Raw genomic sequence first — 23,929 nt, 5'->3', positions numbered from 1 at the left:
TCAAAAGACCCTGAAGTTTTTTTAGATAGGCACAAATTGTTTGTTCTTCTCAGTAGTTTTCCATTCCTGAGCTAACTGTCCGAGGAAGCCTAAATCTTTAATTTGCCTGCCTCTAACAGCTGCTTCTGATGACACCACAAAAAGGTAAATTATAGCTTTCAGGCCTTCATTTCATTCCTTTCACCTATAATTCTCGAGTTCCAGACTGCCTGTCTGACCACTCAGTGAGGCTTTTTGAAACGAATAGATCCCTTCCTCCCTTTTGATGGAGTAGGATGGGATGCAGAGGAAGCTTCCTAAATATGCTTTGTATATATGCAGAAAAAGTAGGTCGCCTCAGAGACTTTCAATCACACAAAGCACAACCTGCTGGGAATATAAAATGGCACAAAGCAGCCTTCTCAAGGCTACAACTATCACCATCCCTGATCGCTGACCATGCCGGCTGCGGGCTAATAGGACCTGTAGCTCAAAACATCTGAAGTGCAACAGGTTGGAGAAGGATGGCTCCTTGTTAGAATAAGCAATGTACCAAAGATACACAGTTCTTGTACCAGGCTACCTTTGGCTGCACAGTGATGTAGTGCTCATGATTTTGAGATGGCTGAAGAGAGGTTAGATGAAATATGTGTAACTAGAAACTGCAAACACATTGAAGGACATGGTTAACCTGTTTGTTTTCAATCTCTTTTACTAATGCGACATTTATTGCTTTTTATTGTGAGGCTTTTAAATTTTGTTTTGGTGGCTTTTATTCTAAGTTCCTTTGAGGGTGTTTAAAAACAAACAGCTGCTCTTGTATGCCCAAACGATCTCTGCAGCACCAAGGACTAGAAATGCCATTGTAAAAACAAAATCCTGAAATTGCAATATCAAATTCAGCATTAAAAAATCAAGCATGGTGTGTTTAGTGATGAATATTCCTCACCACTCGTGCATTTGGATACAGTTCACAGAAACAACTTACTTGTGCCTTTTTCTAAGAATGTAATGGCAGAACAGGCCATTGCGTTGCACCTTGAAGGACTGATAAGATGCCTCATCGGCTCCTTGTGAGCAGACACAGAAGATGCTGGACCAACTGCCTTGAGCCAACTTTGTCACTCATCTGCCTCTTCCAATTCATCTGGGAAAAGAAGGAAAATGTAATTAATACACATCTCTCTGTGTATTAACAAAAGCAGCGTGGATAAAGGAACATCATGAAATAGTTATTTGTTATTTTTATGCTCTACCCTTTATTTCGGAGCACAGGGTGGCTTCACATAATTTATTGTCAAAACAGCCATATACAGTAAGGCATAAATACAAATTACTCCACTATAATAAAATACAGCAGAGCAGCAGTATAGTTAACTAAGGGACTACACCCCCAGCACAAAATAATTAAGAACCAAACAAAAGTGCAAACAAAAAAGTCTTCAGATTGCATTTAAATATATTGACAGTGGGGGCAAATGGAATAGTGTGGTAAACAAGGTAGGTTTGTGTAAATGTACCGGTAGTTTGATACAGTGTGTTTGTGTGTGAGACGGGGGGGGGGAGGGAGATGAGGAAGATGAGGATGATGATGCTCTGCATGTGACAGACTTAACCGTTCAGGGGTCGCTTTTAAAGAAACTTCATCCCCCCCAAAAAAAAAAACCCTCAACACTTTTTACAGGCATTCCTGCAGGTCCTGCAACTAAGCCACATTTTGTTTGTTCTGAATTCTGAACATTCTATCACACTCAAGTTGAGAGAACTCCTGGTGGGGCTATTCAGAACAGAGCAGGCTTGATTCCCAAGGCATTTGGTAGTTATATATTTTGTGCAGCACTGTATTTTGTACATCACCTTAAGATGTACATGGAAATTAATTCATTAATCACCATCTCACCATAGCAAGGAAGACTGCTAGCAGATGGATGAGAAAGTCATTGTAGGGATGCTCAACCTGAGCTTAATTCTTGGGACATCTTACAACAAGAATAGCCAACGTGGTGCTCTCCAGATGTGGCAGGCTGCAACCTCCATCAGCTGCTGCCAGTGTTAAGGAGAGGAGCTGCATTTCACAACATCTGGAGGACACCACAGGAGTGCATGCTTGAACATGCAACCTCTGTATCTGTCTCTTTCCTATGTATTTATTTAGTTTGGATGATTTATATTCTGCTGTATGAACAAACCACAGGGCGATTTACAACAAAGTCAAATTAGATAAAAAGAATCTATAAACTCCATAAATAACACAGCCCTTAAGATACAAAACACAACTCACTAAAGTTGCACTTTACTAAAAACCAACAGCAGCAATGAATTCATTTATCTAAACAAGTCTCATCTCCTCCAAGTGCTTGCCCAAAAAGATACATCTTATCCAGCCACACAAAACTACAAAGTGATGGGACCAGATGCACCTCAGCAGGGAGAAAGTTCTACATGTGAGGAGGCTCTACTGAAAAGGCTGTTCCCCCTGGTTCCAACACTACATTCTTTGTCCTGTATAGGGACTACCCAGTGGACCTGAACTTGAGAGCACACGCAAGTTGATGTGAAAGAAAGCATATTTGCAGATATTTGGATCCTGGACCATTTGATCAGAGCAAGTACCTTGAATTGGACAAGCGCAACCAGTATATGTATGAGGCCGTCTTCAAGAGCAGCCCCGCATACAGCACATTGCAGTAGTCTAGCCTGAAGGTCACAAGAGGATGAATACCAAAATAGCCAGGCTATCCTTGAAATGGCCAAAGGTTGGCACAGGCGCTTCCAGCCTCCAAGGCCACTTGGGCCTCGAGTGATAACAGTGGTTCCAGGAATACCTCTGACCTGCACACCTGCTCCTTCAAGGAGAGAGGAACCCCATTAAGAGCTGGTAATATTTGTTTATTTGTTTATTTAAACAACAATATATATATATATATATATATATATATATATATATATATATATATTACTGCTTGATTGTAAAAGAACCTCAAAGTGGTTAACAAAAAACAACAGTAAAACAGTAACATTTCCACTAAAATACACAAAAACCCCAGAGCTGTAATTTAAAACATTCAGAAGGTTAAAAATGCAGTAAGACAGTCTGCCTGATATCAATAGGTAGGGAGCTCCAACGTGTTGGTGAGCATCACAACAAATGATCGAGTTCTTACAGATGCATTGCAGGTACTATGTGACACGTGTAAAAGTGCCAGTTCCACCAACTGAAGCAGTCTAGTTGGCACATTTGGGGTAAGCTGACCCAAGTTGTTAAAGACTTTGTATACTAGCAGTAACACAGTGAGGTCAGCCCAGTAATATAAAAGACTGTTCTCTGTAGAGAGGGCTCCATGGCCACTCTAACAAAGAACAAGCTTTGCCCACCTCATTACAATGGTTTCCTCAAATGTACTTTTTCTTTATCTCATATCTGTGAATAATTCCCACTCCTTCCTATGGGGAAAAATATAAGCATTTAGGAAGCCTGTAGTAAAAAAAAGACAAAACCTAGCCTTCACATGGGGTGCAATGGGAGTGGAGTGATACTGCCTACACCTCCAGAGGAACTTGTAGCACAAAAACCTGCTTTTTCTCCTTTTCCTTGCATCAGATGTCACAATGATGACTATTTTCCTAGTTGTATGCTATAGCACAATAGCAGATTGAACATTGAATGCATTGTGATGCAAATAATCTGTCACGCCACAGTCATATTTCACCGTATTATTTTACGTCTATCTTTTATTTTAATAATTGCTAAAACAGGTTGTTGGTTTTTTTTTTAAAAAAATCATAATAAAACTTGGTTTGTCAGGAATACTGTATCTACTTACTTACTTACTTACTTACTATTGTAACCTACTCCCCTTTCTTTGAAGTGGTTTTTTCTTTTCTTCTAAGCATTGCTGTTGCTTCTTGGAAGTATGTTAAGCCATGATTTACCATGATACGTAAACCCAGTGTGTACACATATCAGGGTTTGGTTGTTTACTCTTGTAATGGGTCAGTGTGTCTGGCTGTTAACCAGAAGGTTGATGGTTCGAGCCTACCTAGGGAGCTGCAGTTAGCTTTGGAATTGAACACCTGTCTCAGCATTGTGGCCAGTAGGAGGACTTTGTAAGCTTTTGCATTCATTTCCCCTTAAACTCAGCTCATTGTTGCTGGGAGAAAAAGCTTCCAAGCTCCACCCAGCCACATGGGAAGAAGAGAAGGGAGTGAAAATTGTGTGAGCCTGGGAGTCACTGGAGCTCTTTCCTGCTTGTGTATTTCTTGCTTAAACATAGGTCAGCATGATGTGCAGCTGCGGCCAATGCCTCTGCCAAAGAGATTGGCCCATTATGAAATCCACTGGTATGCTCTCATAGAAAAAACAGGTGCCTGCAGGAACACATTGGCAAAGCAGCATCTAGCAGGACTGAATATTCTGTGTCCCCCTGCCCATCAGCTGACATCACCCAGCAAACAGGTGGCTGTGGTTTGGGGGGAAACGACCTCAACTTCAACCACCCCTGGAAAGCCAAGCTTGACCATAGGGCTGGATGTTCCTTATCCCTGATATAAAACCTAGTTTGTAACTCCCGCCTGTGCTGTACATAGGTTGTGAGCTTTGCGTGTTTTGATGGGTTGCAAGTTGTATAGGCGAGCATTATGCCAACATTTCCAAATCTCCATCTGAGTGACAGGAAAGCAGAAGGATGTGTGACCTGGAGAGATGAGGACGTATGAAACCCCTGCAACATTTTATACATTACATTTTGAAATGTATGTTTATTTAAGCTACTCAGTAACACAACTTAAAACTGTGAATATAACCAACCTGCAACATTTTACACATTATATTTTCACATTATATTTTCACTTTTATCCTTAAGATGTTCAGAAGTCCAACTAAAAACTGTGAATGTTATAACGCTGTTTCAACCGATTGTTCTCGTGGTTACTTTTAGCTGTGCTGGAGCCACACGTTGATCCCACCCTTTAAGTCTGCAATTAAAATGCCTCAGTATGTATAAGAACACACTGGGGCTTACATCAGAGTGGACACTTATAGGATTGCACTAAAATAAGTATTACTTGACATTAGAACATCAGGTAGTAAAATATTCCATGTCATAATCTATATAGAGATTCAAAGAACTTCACTCCAGATGTCAAACAAATTTGCAAATACTTAACAAAGGGGCCTCCTTTCAAAACCAAAGCTAGTAGTATGCTCAACACACTTACACCACTGACTTTTTAAAAAGTAACTGTTCATATCAAACATTATTCAATACGCCATTTTTACCAAGTCTATTCCATTGGATCAAGATATGATCCAAGATATAAATTTGGGCTTCACAATGTTAATGCATGACCTTAATTAGCTGACAAGATTATACATACATACATTTATGTGAACACTGCCTATAAACCAGAGTTTGTGTGTGTGCATGTGATTTTCTTAATCTGCAACAAAATCTGAGTTTGTGATATGACTTGTATACAAAACCTACAGTTCTAAAATCACATTGGTTTCAATGGAACACTTCCCTGTGTGTTTTGAACCACAGCCTTAATCTGCAGCACGGTAACATAGCATGGAAGCCCAGTGGAACTTTTTCTGCTTCTTTCTGAATTTCCATATTCCATATATATTTATATATATATATAATGGTTACAGTCATCAAGGCCGCAATGCCTTCCATTTACACTGTTTAAGGAAGATTTTGGGCATCACATGACAGGACAGAGGCTGAAACAAAGATGTGTTCTTCCAAGCCCAGATTCCCAGCATGTTCGCACTTCTGTCTCAGCGATGTCTACACTTGCTTGGTCATGTACATGGGGGGGGGGAGGGGGAGAAAGGCAGGATCCCGCAGGACGTCCTTTACAGGGAGCTGGCCTCAGGCACCAGGCTTGTTGGCAGACCAACTCTGTGTTAAAAAGATGTCTGTAAATGTGACACGAAGGCTGAAAACATTAACCCTTCTATGTAGGAATCCTTTGCATACGAGGGCAGTGCCTGCAGACAGACAGTCAGGTCGTGTATCCACAGCAATGACCAGAGGAGAAATGTCTACTGGGAGGAGCAGAGAAAGAAGAAACGCCATGGTGCAGACTCCTTCATCTGCCCCAGCCGCAATAAAACATGTCTTTCCCGTTTTGGTCTCTACAGCCCCAGCAAGTGCTATAACTGTAACAGTTTTGACTTTACCCCTGATGATGCACTCTTCCATTGTCTCTCAAGACAGATGGATGCCAACAACAGTCTTCAAAACTGAGCAATTAAAAACTCTTGTCATGAAAGGTGAGTTTAAATTTCTGATATGAAGCAACCCGGCAAATGTAATCTTACAATAAAAAAACAACAGTTGCTTTGACTCATGATGAAGAAGACATACAATAAATACAATTTTTTTTTTGAGATTTATGAGCACCCCAGTCCCAAGAAATTTTGTGGGTCTTAATTGAAACTTGGAATTCTTATATTTTGTTCAAGCAGAATTACCCAGATTTCACTGTTGTTGTTAATATAAGAAAAACAGATACAGATTTATATTACGGAAAGGAAAATGAGAAAATTAACAAAAGGGAGAAAAATATTTATACGCTAGAAACTAGTTCTTGCAAAACATTGTAAATAAAGTCATTTCCCCCCTACCAAATGCATTACGCTGTCCACAGTGAAATAATTAGTTAAATTTGATAAAATAGCAATATTTCAAAATCTGATGTGCCGTTTTGAAAATGGAGGGTCAGCCATCTTTCTTTCAACTAGTTGTGATACACGTCTTGGTGGCAGTAAGTAGATTACGGTAACAGTCAGTAGGTCAAAAGCTTTTAAAAAGAACTTGCAAGTCAGTCTCACTGACAAAATCCTTTAAATAGACGACTCCTGTAACTAGCTATGGAAAACTTGTGGCTGCCCAAATGTTGTAGGACTGCAACTCCCCCTACCCTAATAACTGGCCATGCTGATTGGAGCAGCAACAGCATCTGAGTAGAAAAAACACCTGGAGGCCCCTGATTACTGTCTCACGAAGCATATAGTCTGGGAACTATATGCCAAAAACAACAACTGCACTAAGCTAAAATCGGTGGGCATCTTAATGGTGCAAAGGGAGAACTGGTTATCTATGAGCAAGGGCTATGGCTAGGGGGACTGGGAAGGAAGGAGATGTGGTAAACCTCTAGGGCTTTTTCGGCCAGGTATTTATGAAATTTATGGCCATCCTCAGATTTGCCTTATTTGTATAACAAGTACCAGTCTTCATCTTTTGATATTCCATTATGGAAAATCTGTAGTATCATACGGGAAGTGTTTTATGACATTGACATCTTCATTCTCTTTCCCCCCCCAGTCCCCATTGCCTCATTTCTGTTCTCTGTGATCTTCCTTTCCACCCCTGCTTTGCCATCTTAACTGCAGAAACCACCACAAATTCTAAGAGCCTAAAAGAGCAATCTTAAGCATGTCTACTTAGAAGTAAATCTCACCGAGATCAATGAGATTTACCTCAGATTGTGTGTACAGGATTGCTGCCTCCACCTCTGCTTTGTAAAGGAATCATTTGAGTTCTGGAAATATATGCAAAATTATTTCATCTGCATAATTCATATATTGAGTTTCCTTGTTGCAGTGCTTGAAAAATATTTATTTGGCGAAGATCATGAACAGCCTGAAGTAAAAGGTTAGAGTGTGCTCTATAAAACTGAGAATTTTCTATTCAGTCTTTCTTCATGGAAGCTATCATGCCTGTAAAGTGTCCCTCTTTGCAGCTATTTTGTTGAGCTTAGTATATACAATTCTCATCTTCCTAAGAATGCTTTCCCCTGCATTTTGCCTCTGAAGCCTTGGACATCTTGCCAGCTCTGTATTCTTCTTGCTGGTGTTTTACACATGAAGTCTATTTTCCTCGAGCAAATGGGATCATTGTGCCTTTGTCTCCTTCGCTAGCTTTCAGGCATGTTTTGGCAGAAGCTTTGACTGTCGAGGCACTGGAAAGGCAGGGAGGAGGAGGGACCGTGCAGTCATTTGTCAGCTTTTCCCGCATCTGTAATTTTTTGTCCACTCAGCACTATTAGAGGGGCTTAGAAAAGGGGAACTCTCATAGCTGGAGAGAGTCAAAAGCTTTTAAAAAGAACTGCCAGACAGTAATAGTCAAAGTGAGGAGGGGAGTGGGCTGGATTTAGGAGAAAATCCACTAAACGAACTGCAAGCTATAGGATAAGTATTCACACAGTTCTTTCAATTCAGACAAATGCGGGCTATATCTGCAGACTGCAGTAGACAAAGTTGCTGTAACCTTTTTTTTACAAATATTGTTCGGAATCTTAGATTCCCATATCTTCTCCGCAGAAAGGATGGCTCTTCGGGGCATTAGAGCAAAGCTGCCTATTTCTTTTTATTCAAATTATCTTCACCTACCATCCAGAAATCTTTAGGAAAGCATGGGTGACTTTAGAATGAAAGCAAAGAATGCTCAGAACACTGTTCCTTCCTTTCTACATGGGAATCCATTCCAATATTTTATGAACTAGTAATGCTGATCTTTTACAATTTCTGTAGGTTGTTCAGTTCTGAGCTCCTGCTGTGAGCCGTTAATTAATCAGTCTGACAAACTGAGGAAGTATCCAACTATGTAAGAAATTATTGCTCCAGTGACTAATAAGGAGGGTAGGAGTTGCGGTGATATATTTTTTTGGCAAGAAATAATGAGGCTTTACATTGTTTGCACTAAAACACATTGTTATCTCTATCTCTGGTTTAGCAGAAACATGAAAGGGCACATCAATATTTCCCTTGAAAAGTCTAGACAGGAGTTAAAAGAGCTACTTCTCTAGCCTGAAAGGATCCTGTTCCCAATAATTAATAACAGGAAGCAAGTAAACAAGGTTTTAGTGACAAATGAAATGACAACAGTAACATGTGTCGAGTAATGTTAGATCCCAGTTGAGCAGCGCAGCTTAGTATTAAGTGTATAGGAGCAGATTATGCTGTAGACATATTAAAATTCTGCCCGAGCCTAATGGAGGTACACAATAGCAGAAGACTTTGGGTTCAATGACAAAGATAATGCATGTTAATTACAGCATGAGATTCTTGACCTTTCAAAACTCTTAAACTGTTATAATCCAAGCACACTTCCTCCTTTGTAATTATTTAAAATACTGTGTCTTGCAAGGGAGTCTTTCATGTTTATTTAAAAGCAACCAGAAGGCATTCCTGACATTTCCTGGAACAAAAAATGTATATGTTGGAAGATAAGGAACAACAGGAACACACACACACACATATAGCTATTAAAATCAAACTACAGAAACCTATGGAGAGGGCCACTTGCACAACTTGTTTGTGTTCTGACCTTTTAAATCCGACAGATGTATACAGATGACTGGGCACCCAATGACACAGTGCATAGCGGTGCTTGAGGAATTATATCTCTGTGAGCAGACCTGATCCATACCACCAGAACTAATGTGCAGCTTGGAATGCAATTGGACAGTTTAGATGTATCTAAAATGCATTAAAATTAATATTTTAGCACAAAGTTAGTTTAGAATAGAATGCACATAAAATAGTTACTTGAATATGATTTTGATTTTTTAAAAAACAGATTAATGTGGAAACAGGAATGAATGGACACATGAATGAATACATGTGAAATGTTGCACGGACCTGGGATAGCTCAGTCGGTAGAGCGTGAGACTCAATGTAAGGGTCATGGGTTCGAGCCCCAGGTTGGGCAAAAGATTCCTGTATTGCAGGGGGTTGGGCTAGATGACCCTCCTGATCCCTTCCAACCCTGAAATTCTATGATTCTATAGACTGATTCACCCAGTCCTAGCATATGGTTGCTTTTCAACAGACCTTAAGGGTCTGTCTAGTGACCCTCATCACTCTGGTGCCTTAATACCAAGTCACATGTATCAGATTCTGCGTTAAATCTGTTCTTGTACTGAATTACCGCAAAGCAGGCTATAGGTGGGGCTGCATGCTTGTGGGTTCCTCATTTGTGAAACACTCTTCTTGGGGAAACTTGCCTGGTGCCTTCATTGCATACCCTAGTGACAGGCAAAAACATTCTATTCACTCAGGCTACTGGCTAATTAAACAGCCTATGGCCCTTTAAACGAGGTGCGTGGGTGTATTGCTTCATTTGATATTATGTTATGCATTTTTGCATTTTTATACTGTAAACCATATGTGATCCTCATATGAAATGTGGTGCATTCATTAAATGAATGAATGAAGTTTGAAAGCTCCCACATTTTTAAAAAACAAACAAATCCTGCACCATAAAACTTGCATGCAAAGATGAAAGATAGCGTAGAACCCTGCTAACTGATGTGATTTTAATTTTCTCTAAAGAAGTCTTTTTTATTATTTGGAGGATAAAAGAGCATTCAATAATTTCACCCATCTGCAGTCTTTAGTGGTACAGACCAGAAACCGTTTTACCCCACACACTAGTTTTTGTTTGAATTAATTTTAAGTACAAATGACCAGGCAGGTGATTCACAACGGTTTCCTTCCACTGCCTGCTCAGAAATTGTGGTGTCTGCATTTTACCTTGGTGGAGGGAGGGTGGGGGGTGGGAGAAGGAAAATGAGCTCCAAGTGCACTCTTCTGATCTAGATGACACAAAGATAAATATGGAGGAACAATGTTTATTTCATTGCTGAAGAGTTCCCTCAGTAGAGTTCCCTTGGCTTGCGATAAGTGAGTTCAGAACTGGGGCCCTAACTATTTTCTTTCCTGCTTGCAGAAAGGCTGGTATTTATGGAAATTGAAAGTCAAATGTATGAAGGCAAGCCACGGGGAAAAAATATAGTTTGATATTAGTTGGTTGCATAGGGCTTGGCTTACTGAATTATGGCTCCATCTGCTCCCATGCCTCCTATACAAATTACACTGTGTGCCACACACGGCATGTTGTTTTGGCAGTGACCTTGAAAAACAGAACAGCAGGGATGAGGTTTTTCTGTTGATTCTCAAGTGTACAAAGTTGTAAATGCATAGATCTTAACAGGCTTGGACATTTAATATATAGTTGCTAAATTATATGTCTGTTCTCCCACCTCTCTATACAAGAAACAGATAAGAGTTAACTCTGAGAAGACAGGTAAAAATATACCTACGGTACATTCCTACTCAACCTCTTCCCCCCCCCAACTCTTTTGTACATGGGAGATTAACAGCTACTCTGTACATGGGTATTGAGATGAATGCTAAGTAAGAACCTATCTGTAAGGCGGGCTGGAATGAACTTGACTGATTTGAAAATATATATACCTGAGTATAGCATGAACTTGTATGTCTGTGCAGTTCTAATATAATCTACCCTAATTTAAGCAAATAACAAAAAGTGCTAAGTTAAAGTTTTTGCTGCAAAATACTGGCAATGGGGGGAAGGGTTTTGTCCTAGTTGCTTTTTGAATGTTTCGCTAATAATTTATGAGAAATGAAATCTTGTTAAGCAATTTGCTCCACTTCAATCAACCATGTAACGTCTCCAGTCCATTCAATGTGGCCATCTGCCTTTGGCTGACACTGAAAAACCCTTGTGGGTGGGTGCTCATGATTTGCGTTTGGGAGAGCAATAGTTGATCCACTTTCTCCCATTTTGTTGTCTGATCAAATGCAACATTTAGAGACTCTGCACCTGAGGGGGTCCTGAAACAAAATGATGGGCCCCTAGTGGACCATTGTGAGATTAGCCGGCTGAAGTGGCTACATTTCAAGCAGCACCAGGTAGCTGGTGTTAAACCCCTTTTCATTCCATACCATGCTCCAGAACGACATGAGCTTGTAAGAAATGAAAGAGGTGGTAGAAGTCGACTTCAGTATCACTCCCCAAGTGTGGAGCACCAACACAAACAAGGATTTCCAACAGCAAGTTTGAACTTCTCTCCCTTTGCATGGATTGCCGTTGCCAATACGAGCTTTCTGGTGGCAGCGCACGCGCAGGCTGAGCACCTGTTTAAACCATCCCAACTTGTGCCATGCAAGGCAATGGAATAACTGATGGATGCAACATTAAAGACTTCAAGAACACTGTTGAATTGGAAGTTGGAGCACTGTGAAATGATTACATGTATTTATTAAGAATTCAAGGAGGATAACGATGCTAGTCTCTTGCTGCCAAAGAAACAATGAGTTCTATAGTAACGTAGAGCCGAACAAATGGATTGCAGCACGTGCTCTTGTACACAACACCCCACAACATGAGTTTGATAAAGCAGAATGTTGTTGACACAGCATGCCTCTGCACGATCACTACTTTGATCGTGCAGTCCAAGTACACGCCAGAACTTTGTGCAGTTAAAAGTGAACTTGAGAGCTCTGTTGCTTTCAAAACTCATCATCATATAACCACCCCACTAACAAATCAGAACAAATTCACAACAAAGAGCAAATACAATCTAACTTTTGTGTAAGCTTTCTGCAAGCAAATCAGGATGAAAGCTCAATAAACAACACCTCAGGAGGGGTCCCAAAGCTCACACCACAATAAATTTGTTGGGCATTGAGGTGCCGCTGGCTTGCCCATGAAGTGGGGTGAAGCAGCCATTTGGGTGGCAGAAGCCCCCAAACTGTTGCCCCCATGAAAACCCACCCATGAAAATCTTGTGAAATCTTGCCAAAACTGACCACCACCACTTTATACCACCAGCAAAGGATGCTTCGGAGGGGGATGGCAGAGCAGGGTGGCACTTTCTTATTTTCCTCAATAAGCGAAATGGGATGCACCACCCCTGCCTAGGACTTCACTATTGCTGGATCAGTTCTATTGCTTGCATTTCACAGCTCCAAATACAGGATAGACCCAAATAAACGTAGAGCTTGCTCATAGAGAGTGCTTAGTTTGAAAGCATTTAATAAGGCCCTGCTTACTTTTCCCACCATTTCTTATAATAGGAGCAAGAGAACACAAAGGAGGTCTTTGATTTTACTATTATGGCAGCTACCCTTTGGAACTCACTGCCAATGGAAGTTTGATTGGCTCTCCTACTTCAGTGCCAGAAAAAACATGTTTATTCTATCTGGCATCCACTGGCTCCTTCTTGAAATTATCTGCATAGCTTTCTGCTTTCTATTGTGGTTTTAATGTTCTAATTTAACCCTCTTTAAAAAAAAAAAGTATGTCACTATGAGTGATTGCCTAATCTTAAAAATGCAACTCAGACATTCTATAAATAGACAGACAAATACTACACGTAACATTCTCTCATATGCAAGGGAAGCCAGAGTTTCTCTCATCTCTCTTCAGGAATGTTGCTTTAGCTGCATGCAACCCCATAAATTTTAAGCACATCCATCGCCTTCCCAAAGAATCCCGGAAACTACATGCCATAGTTCCTAGCACCCTTAACAAACAACAGTTCCCAGGGTGGTTGGGGATGTACTTTAAATGTATGGCATGTACACAGCCTCTTTGTGGAAGTCTCATTTCTGTTGACATAACCTAGAGGGAAGCAACCTGAACCAACTGTCACCAAGGGGATGAATTTTCAGCTACCTGTGACCAGTCACAGCTGGTGGGGTGGGGCAGAGCCATGGAGAAAGTGTCCATGCTGGGAGAGCTTGCTGTATTCCTTACACAATTTAGAACTCTCAGCAACCACGGGGAGCCTACAAGAGGAAAGCAGGCTCACCTCTGCAGAAATTACACCTTGAATTCATGTGAGCGGTGGTGGGGGAAGGAGACATTTAGCCAAATGATGGGAATGCAAACCATGCGCCTACCTTCCCCCTCATGCAGTTCTAATGTCTTGGGGAGTGGGGTATGTGGGAAGAAGATAGATTTAAACAAAAAGGATCGGTGTGCTTAGTCTTTGATGCCAGTAAAATCAAATCAAGTACTCCTAGAGATCAAAAGGCTTAGTGATTAGTGAATACTTTTTAAACTACAACTACTACCACCACGAACTGTTGTTGTTGCTGATGCAATTTTTATTTCTCATCGCCAAACTGTACTTGCACTCTTCTATCGGTTTTGCTTTATGCAAATGCTTCAAGGGCTGTGATTTCAGGAATGCAAAGGGGTGATTTCTTTTCTTTCTTTTTTAACTCCGCTTTTGTTATGGCCAAGGGCCAATGTAAATAAATTTTACTACATTTGTTCTGCAGCTGCATGAGGCTTAAATCACTGCTCAGCCACAAATGGAAGCTGGACTCAGATGAGGTAGGGTCTTTTCTGTTCTTTTCTTTTGCTCCTGACAGTGAGGTGTCCCTGCCACCTCCCCGCTATGGTTACCACACGTATGTGTCAAGGTTGCTGGAATGGCGCAGCATGTCTTTCCTGGCTGCGCTCCTCCTTCGCCTCCACAAATACACAGGAGGAGGAGGAGGAGGAGGAGGAGGAGGAGGAAAACTCAAGGCACACAGACCCACTGCTGGGCAACAAGCTTTCCTAACAGCTCAGGAAAGGAAGGTCAATCACCCCTCCCCAAAGAGGCTCTCCAAAAAACCTAGCTGCTGACCATAGCTATCTGAAAACCAAGGGGATAATTCAAACTCAAGATCTACCAGCATGAGAAAGTTAGGATCTGGTAGATCTCTGGTTCAATCAGGATTATGCTAGTGTAAATTCCCTGTTCAGCTAGAGATATGCTGTAAGGCTAGTGTTAAGTCCCCCAAAGGGGGCATGAGAGGGGCATGACTGAGCAGGAGAGGACTTACTCTGTGTTCTAACTCCATTCAGCTCACTCATGTAACCTGGCAACCTGGCAGAACTTGCACTGCCAACAAAAGTGGTGCAAGTCAAACACGATTTTAAAATTCTAGTCTTCTTTCTGCCTGGTTTGGGCTGGTTCAGCCAGCAATAGCCTTGCTCTGGAACAGGGTCTGGATCTGGTGTGCTTTGCACTAGCTTAACTTAAACTGCTTGAAAATCATGCTGTTTTCCTATAGTTAGGGTTGCTGCCTAAGAGAATTTGTTCTGGATTATATAGCTCCTCCTGGTTTTCTTAGCAGGGAGGGCAAGAGCAACGAAACCTCACTTAGCAGCCACACTGGAAATTCTGCTCTGCTCCAGTGTAGCTTGACCTGCTGCCCACATGTTCTGCAGCTTATTTCCACAGCCATGAAGGCAAATGTCTTGTTTGCATAGGACAGCCACTACAGGGATGCATGCCCCCTTTAAATGACTCCACCAGCAAACTGTTCTCTTGTAGAAAAGCATTCCTGCATGACTTGCACCACACCCAGGTAAAAATCAGGTGCTAGCACTCATACCTTGATAGAAGTGATGTGGGTTCAAGCATACTATGGCTGCCAGGGTAAGAGGTGACAGTTCTCTGTACCATTGATTACCACCACACACAAAAAGCACCCATGCTTCTCTTTCCCAGGATTGGTGGTGATGGTGTGGCAAAGATCACCTGCTGCATGTTGGGAGGTGCTGCAACAACAGGTCATAAAAATTGTCACATGGTATGATGTCAGACCCTCCAAGTGTCCCTATTTTCCAAGGACAGTCTCGGATTTAAAGAAGCCATCCTAGTTTCTGATTTGATCCTGGAATGTCCTGCTTTTCCTTAGGACATCCCTATATTCATTGGAGAAATTCTTGAGGGTATGGAGTTATGCAAACCCCAAGCCAAGGAGATAAGTAACTGTTCAACCTTTAGAAGACATCTGAAGGCAGCCCTGTATAGTGAAGATTTTTTTAAGATTTAATGTTTTATTGTGTTTTGATATACGTTGGAAGCTGCCCAGAGTGGCTGGGGCAGCCCAGTCAGATGGGCAGAGTATAATAATAATAATAATAATAATAATAATAATAATAATAATAGAATAGGACATCCCTATTTTCATTGGAGAAATATTGGAGGGTACATGAAAGATGGTTTCCATTACTATAAAATGTAAACTTACCCTAAAATATAAAATATATATTTTATATACACAGATACTCTACAAAAATAATAAATAAATATTATGTTTACCACAAGTAAAACAACAGCAATTCCTCATACCGATGTAACAGAAACAGCAACACTGATAAACAAGCTCAAGACTACAAGGAAGATTCTTCCTTGTATGTATGAATGTGTTAATAATATATTTGCACAAGATGCATTATAAGGTTGTGCCAGAGTGGGGTATTAAATCTACTTTTAGGGTCAGATGTAAACAACCTCCTGAGTCCCTCACCCCCAATAACAAACTAGGGGCTGGGTATAATGTGGAAGACTAAGAATCTAAATCAGAAAAAAGGTTCCAGAAGAATGGGGAAGAGGAATTAAACGTATCCATAAACCTCTCAGTCACAAAGAAGAATAAAGGACGGGTGAGCAGAGAGGGTCTAATGAGGAAATGCATTGCCCTTGCCTGCAAGTAATTTAATAACTGCTAACCTCTATCTTTAAAGACTTGGTGAGCGTTTATTGACCCATCTGGGATCTATGAATAGAGGTCAATGAAGGAGGACCAGAAGTTTTGTCAGCATCATTGCAGTGTCTTCCTTATACATTTTTGTAAAAGTAGTCAATTCTTTTATAAAGAGTATACAGTCGTGCTCAGGTGGACTGAGCGGACAAGACCAGTAGTGGGTCCAACGATTGAGAAGGCAGTTTCTGCACTTGCTGTGGAAGGAAGTGAGGGGCAGGTGGGGCTCCTCAACCTGGGAAAGTAGCCCATCTAGGAGAAGGAAAACTCTGATCCTAAAGCTCCGCTGCCTTGTAGGATATCTTCAGGAGAAGAAAGGGCTAAAGAGTAAATCTAGAGTGGAGTCCCTACGATGGTTGGCAAGTGCTTTCTGCACCTCCTTCCAGCAACACCTGCAGTTGGTGCCACACTTATTGCCCTGCTTTCCTTTGAACCACATTGCAAGACTGAGACAAGGGTCTTGTTGTCTGGGCAGCCCAAAACCTCCATACACAATGCCTAAGCTTGTGCCCCAGGCAGGTCACCTCAGTTTGACTTCTCCCTTGGACAGATGCCAACAACAACAAACATCGCATAACTGAAGGAGGTAGAATTGGCTCCAGGTCTTGATAACTAACAAGACGCGGGTGGCCCTGTGGTCTAACCACAGAGCCTAGGGTTTGCTGATCAGAAGGCTGACGGTTCAAATCCCCACAATGGGGTGATTTCCCGTTGCTCGGTCCCTGCTCCTGCCAACCTAGCAGTTCGAAAGGACGTCAAAGTGCAAGTAGATAAATAGGTACAGCTCCGGCGGGAAGGTAAATGGTGTTTCCGTGCACTGCTCTGGTTCACCAGAAGCGGCTTAGTCATACTGGCCACATGACCCAGAAGCTCCCTCGGCCAGTAAAGCCACAACCCCAGAGTTGTCTGCGACTGGACCTAATGGTCAGGGGTCCCTTTACCTTTACCTTGTTAACTAAAAGTGAGGGTGCTGGATTATTTACCAAATTTATGTGATCCATTTCACAGAACTGCACTTCTCCGATCTCCTTAGGAAAAGAGAATGGCTTTGAAACCAGTTTCAAGGATGGAACAATAAGTAACAAATTTCTTGTGGTTTCGCTTTTCACCCCTCCTGCAGACACACAAATACCACCACCCCAAATCTGGTCTGAACATTTCAGCCCAGTACTATTTGGAAAAGTGTCCCCATATATAAGGTTTTAACTCATCCAAGGCCCAAATCATAGCAAGGCATTCCATTTGTGCCACTGAAAGTACTTATTTCCCCACACTGATAACTTCCCAGTAAAGTACATTATGGGGTGCTTTACTTCTTCCCTATCTTGCAGTAGGGAATCTAGCCTGCGCCTCCAGGCTATGCTGTCTTGCTGTCCTTCCCTCAGCTCGTTCTGCTCTCTCAGCATCTAAGGGCTCTTTTATTATCTTCTTATTGCAATACAGTGGTACCTCGGGTTAAGAACTTAATTCGTTCTGGAGGTCCGTTCTTAACCTAAAACTGTTCTTAACCTGAAGCACCACTTTAGCTAATGGGGCCTCCAGCTTCTGCTGCACCGCCGCTGCGCAATTTCTGTTCTCATCCTGAAGTTCTTAACCCAAGGTACTATTTCTGGGTTACCGGAGTCTGTAACCTGAAGCGTATGTAACCTGAGGTACCACTGTACCTGCCTCAGTCCTTTAACAGTGAGGCCTTCCCACAAGAAGTCCTAAGCTATGTTGTGTCCAATAAGCTCTACTTCAGGCACGTCCAACTTCCAAGCGACTGCAATCTACTCCCTGTATTAAAAAAAAACAGGCAGTGATCTACTCATTGTCATTGCCAAGAGTTGTCAAGCTTTTGGGGAGGGGGCAGTGACCAAAGTTGTTGAGCTTGTCTACTCAAGTGTTACTACCATTCAAGTGTTCTTTACTGTACTTGCAAGAAAATATCTCTCTCCACTAACAGTCTCTACAGCTTCAGCAGGTGCTAACATCCCAACAGTTTGACTTCATCCCCCAAAGGTGAACTCCTCCATTGTCTCCTGAGAAAGAAGCCTGGATAGCTTGATAGTTGGTTAGATTGTGATGCTGATAACTCCAAGCTTGCAGGTTCGATTTCCATATGGGGCAGCTGCTTATTCCTGCATTGCAGGGGGTTGGACTAGAGTATCCTTGGGGCCCCTTCCAACTATACATTTCTAGGATTCTGTGATTCTAGCCCGCCCCCTGCAACCACCCGTTGAAGGCCATTTTGTTGAAATAAATAGACTAGAACGTTGGCTATGATAACAGAAAAAAAGGAAAAAAATACTTTCACTGAAAAATTCTGTTGAAATCTAGCAGTGTTTAGTCTTTGTTAAAAGAGCTCAGGGTAATTGATAATTAACGTGTGTGAGAGAGAGAGAGAATTGTCTTTCTGTCCATTTGTTCTCTACACATTCGGATGCCTCTTGAGATATCATTGTCAAATGTGGTGTAAGTGTTCCTGGGGTCGGGGGGTCTTGATTGATATTTGGGTGTCAGGTGCCATTTTTAATCATGATGACAGGCCCAAATGTGAATTTGACATGACTTCTCCCAATTTTTGGTGAGATGGACCCAAACTTGCAAATTACAATTTTTATTTAAAAAACATTTTGTTGTTTGAGATATATATATATATATATATATATATGCTTTCGTAGATTTTCACGGGTACAGGAATGCAGGTTTTGGTGTCCTCGGGTGTCTTCCCGTGTAAAAGTTGGGGTGTCTAGGCGACGTTTCGACGAGGTCTCACTCGTCATCTTCAGGCTGGTGCTTTCGGCTTCTTGTTACTGGTTCCAGTAACAAGAAGCCGAAAGCACCAGCCTGAAGATGACGAGTGAGACCTCGTCGAAACGTCGCCTAGACACCCCAACTTTTACACGGGAAGACACCCGAGGACACCAAAACCTGCATATATATATATATATATATATATATACCAGGCAGCCCCTAGCACTCCTTGCTAGTAAAGTTATATTGTGGCACAAGGTGTAAAATGTACATAAAGGTAGCATAGTAAACAGAAACCGTATGCCCCTCTCCATGAAATTTCAATTATTATCAAAGATTGAGTAATTAAACCAAGCAAATTGTGTTTGTGTTAAATTGGTTTAATGGATGGTGACATTTATGCAGCAATAAAGGAACACATTAAAATGGCCTTTATTGTTAATAGATTTCTTAGATGTGTTTTTACAGCTTGAAAATGAGTCATTCATAAACTGAGCATCTTGCACACTTGTCCAGGACAGTGAGCACAAAGGCATTTATGCGTTAATAAACAGAGCAGCCAAATACTGTGTTATGTAAAATACCTCCTGACAGTAAAACTTCCAGCAATGCTTTGATGCTGGGAAATCTCAGGCTATTATTTATCTCCAAAGCTGGAAATCAATTTGCTTCTAAAAATTATCTTCAAAGAGAATTTGATCACCAATATACGCTGGATATTTGCTAAATTTTCATATTTTATATTAGCCATTGGTGTCTAGACATCTGATAATTTATTTTTATATATGATTTCAATTTTCCAGATTTTACAATTGACATTTGGCTTTTTAATATATACATACATACATATATATATATATATATATATATATATATATATATGCTTTCGTAGATTTTCACGGGTACAGGAATGCAGGTTTTGGTGTCCTCGGGTGTCTTCCCGTGTAAAAGTTGGGGTGTCTAGGCGACGTTTCGACGAGGTCTCACTCGTCATCTTCAGGCTGGTGCTTTCGGCTTCTTGTTACTGGAACAGAGCGGGATCTCAATGTTTGAGTTCCTATAAATACTGTAGAGGGGGTGTGGTGTCTAGCCTCCAATGTTCTGGGCAGAGAGGAAGTTCCCAGGCTAGTGTGCCTTTTCTTCTTTTGTTCCTTAATTACTTGAGAGATACCTTGAGTGATTTCTTGAGTGATATCCTGAGTACCACTTAGGTGGGTCATTAGGTGTGGATTAGTTGCTAAAGTCTTTGTGTCTTGACCTCTTGAACTTTGTGAAGAGTTTTCCTGAGAAGATGGCTGTATTGCACTTTAGCCTGGGAACTTCCTCTCTGCCCAGAACATTGGAGGCTAGACACCACACCCCCTCTACAGTATTTATAGGAACTCAAACATTGAGATCCCGCTCTGTTCCAGTAACAAGAAGCCGAAAGCACCAGCCTGAAGATGACGAGTGAGACCTCGTCGAAACGTCGCCTAGACACCCCAACTTTTACACGGGAAGACACCCGAGGACACCAAAACCTGCATATATATATATATATATATATAATTTAGCTATCTTTGTTGAGGAACAGATTCAAATTCCAATTGCTGCAGAATAGGATACTTAAACTTGTCTATGCTACTTTGTGAGTTATTCTCTGACCTGCAACATGTGATCCTTTTAACTGGGAATGGTTGGGAACTGAGCATGGGTCCTCTGAGGGCAGAGTCCAAAATAACATGTACACAAATGTAGGATTGGGTGTGGACATCTTAGCATTGTTTTATGCATTTTGAGCTGGGAACTGCATCATAAAATTTAGAAAACTGCATAACCCAAAAGGTAAGTACATCCTAATCCATGTATTAGTTCAGCAAGTGTGAACTGGGCCAATTTGCTTCTGTGTAAGCTGAACTAATTCCTTGAACACCCTCATTCATACCATGGTATGAAAAGAAATGTGAGAATCAGACCTAACACCATAACTCACTTTGCTAACAGATAGGCTGAAGCTGAGAAATAGTGACCTTACCCAGAATTCTCAGTGCCAAACTACATGTTGCCACCAATAGGACCTTCTCTCACACAGCAAATAGCTGCTCTGAAAAAAAAATTACTTTTGTCAGCATCGCAGCATGGGGAAAAGGTTAACACCGCTCCTCATGTGTCATCATCCATATCAACCTTCTCCCCAATAATTAAAACAAATAAAGGCTCAAATATATGTCTTAAATGTAATCACATAATTAACATAACATGCATCTTGGCCCACAAACTGAAGCCTGTGTCTCTGAGCTTCCATTTGATCTTGCCAACAGATAGATCTTCCAAAACAGTCTTTGCCAACATGATAGTATGTGACATAGCCATGCTCACTGGAGCTGAAGGGAGTTCTAGTCCTAGGCATCTTGAGGGCACCAGTTTGGCAAAGGCTGCTCCAATGTTTTTGTCTTTCTTCAGGTGGAGAACACAGACATGAACCAAGAAGGTCACTTGGACATCACTTGGGCCATCACAAAGGGGAACTGCACATCAGTGCTTTTCAAGTGCTTTTCTATAAGCAGGCAGAAATGTGATATGAATTGTGCGGACTTATAACAGTTAATAAGGGACACGGATGGTGCTGTGGGTTCAATCACAGAGCCTAGGACTTGCCGATCAGAAGGTCGGCGGTTCGAATCCCCATGACGGGGTGAGCTTCCGTTGCTCAGTCCCTGCTCCTGCCAACTTAGCAGTTCGAAAGCACGTCAAAGTGCAAGTAGATAAATAGGAACCGCTCTGGTGGGAAGGTAAACGACTTTTCCGTGTGCTGCTCTGGTTCACCAGAAGCGGCTTGGTCATGCTGGCCACATGACCCAGAAGCTGTACGCTGGCTCCCTCGGCCAATAAAGCGAGATGAACGCGCAACCCCAGAGTCGGCCACAACTGGACCTAATGGTCAGGGGTCCCTTTACCTTTACCTATAACAGTTAATAAGATCTCTAATAATATTTACAATGACATTGTTATGATGAGAAGTCAAAGGTGGGAAGAAGTATATTCTTTCAGTTTCTGAAAAGGTCATTTAAGTCTATGAATCTGCAAAATATCCTATTTAGATTTAAGATGCCTGCGCAACCAAAGGTGATCAGCTGGAAGGAATGATGCCAAATTTGAACCTGCTAGTGGGGAGTCAGGGTGCTCCCTCACTTTTTGAACGCTTCAGCAATTCAGACTTTCTGGATTCCTACATGAAATTACCTGAACCACATTTATTGGATTCATGTGAAGATCGGGACTTGGAGATCTCTGTATGCGGCAATACAGTTATATCAAAACGCCAATTTTCAATAGGTATTTTTTTAGAGAAAATACACATATGATGTGTTTTAAAATACAAACGCTAATTAAATACACATTTTGGGAGGAATTTTTAAAATGCAGATTTAATTCTGGAGATGGAAGAAAATTGAATTATGGGTTTAAAAAAACATTAAAAATGACCCAGGCCCTTTCAACTTTTTGGCTTCTAATCAGTAGCCCCCCTTTTAAAAAAGAAAAGAAAAGAAAAGCAGGCTCCATTTTAAATGGGGGGTTAGTTTCATAGTTTGGAAGTGACTCTTTGATCTTTGCAAGACATGCTACAAATACAAGAAAATACCATGCCAATTTTTATAAAGGTTGAAATGTATTATTATTTTCATCATCATAAACAGAAGTTCTAATCTACTACTGCATTCAGTAAGCTGCTTTTTTGAGGCATAAAAAACTGTTCTCCAAAACACACTGAGAAATCTTAATGGTGAAGATTGAATGATATTACCATGGCACTAAAGAATTCAGTGTCTACCTCTTCTACATTTTGTATTAAACTTCCTGGAAACAGATGTGCTATTCATACATTTCATTCAGTCTTATCCAGATGTTGTGCTCATTAAAAAAAAATGCACAGGGGGAGAGAGAGAAAATTGCTTTCATTGTCTCACTTGCTTACTTCTAAAGAAATGTTAAAATATCTTAGTGCTATCCAATTTGAGTAACGAATATGTGCAGAACATATTCCACCGTCACTTATCTTCATTTGGTTTAGCCCATGTAATTGCTACTTCTAGTTCCAACATGCACATAAATCATAAACACATCATCCAAAATTGCAATAAGTGCATCCTTCTGAGTTCAATGTCCCTCTCTGGTCATTATGATCTAATTGCATGGGCACATAAAACATAAATCAAACTGGAGGCTAAGTGATTGTTTTACCACACATATTTTGAGGAAGCAGAAACAAAGGGAGAACAATGGATTTGCTTGTGGCGGACAACAAAATAGAAGAATCACAACAACATTTATTTTTTATGGGCAGTGGCTTCGAGAGAGGAAGAAAAAGTTATGGGAATAAATTAGATGGATTTATTGAAAGTTCATATGTTTTCATTTTTTTAACCTCTCTTCTTTTAAAATATGGCCACAAATTGCCACAAAAACCTGATGTGTTGAGCTCACATTTACTGACAATGGCAAAAACAAATGTTCTGAGGAAGGGTTAGGTTCCCCAAGACAATGAGTAGTCTCCATGGACAAGGAATAAGTGTCAGACTTCATAATTACATGGATAGTCTTAATGAGTGGCTGATTTGCATTTATTAATTACTGTATTACAGAGTCAGGAAAAACAGAAGGTGATCTCTAAATATTAGAGCATGCTAACACTGGGAAGGGAATATCATTTCAGCAAGTTTCCTTATATTTTATGTTCTTCGCCGGGAAGCATTTTTCTGCTAGAAATTGTAGTCTGCAGTTGTGTTAGTCAAATAATAAAACAAACCCTGTAGTCTCTATAAAGGCCACTCTGAGAGATACACTGAAAAGAAAAGAGATGATACA

At 41.0% G+C, this 23,929-nt stretch overlaps 1 long non-coding RNA gene across 1 annotated transcript in view; it reads right to left on the bottom strand.

Moving 5' to 3' along the window:
- LOC310847543 overlaps positions 1–23,929 on the bottom strand; it is a 98,195-nt gene that overhangs the window by 50,943 nt on the left and 23,323 nt on the right. The window contains exon 2 of the long non-coding RNA XR_014565886.1: positions 968–1,126. This is a non-coding gene — a long non-coding RNA (uncharacterized lncRNA). The remainder of the gene's footprint in view (positions 1–967; positions 1,127–23,929) is intronic.

This window comes from Podarcis gaigeae, assembly GCF_964106915.1.
Source record: "Podarcis gaigeae genome assembly, chromosome: 6".
In the NCBI taxonomy this organism is placed as follows: domain Eukaryota; kingdom Metazoa; phylum Chordata; class Lepidosauria; order Squamata; family Lacertidae; genus Podarcis; species Podarcis gaigeae.
Note: the sequence above shows the minus strand (reverse complement) of the source record. Positions and strands in the feature narration are given on the sequence as shown.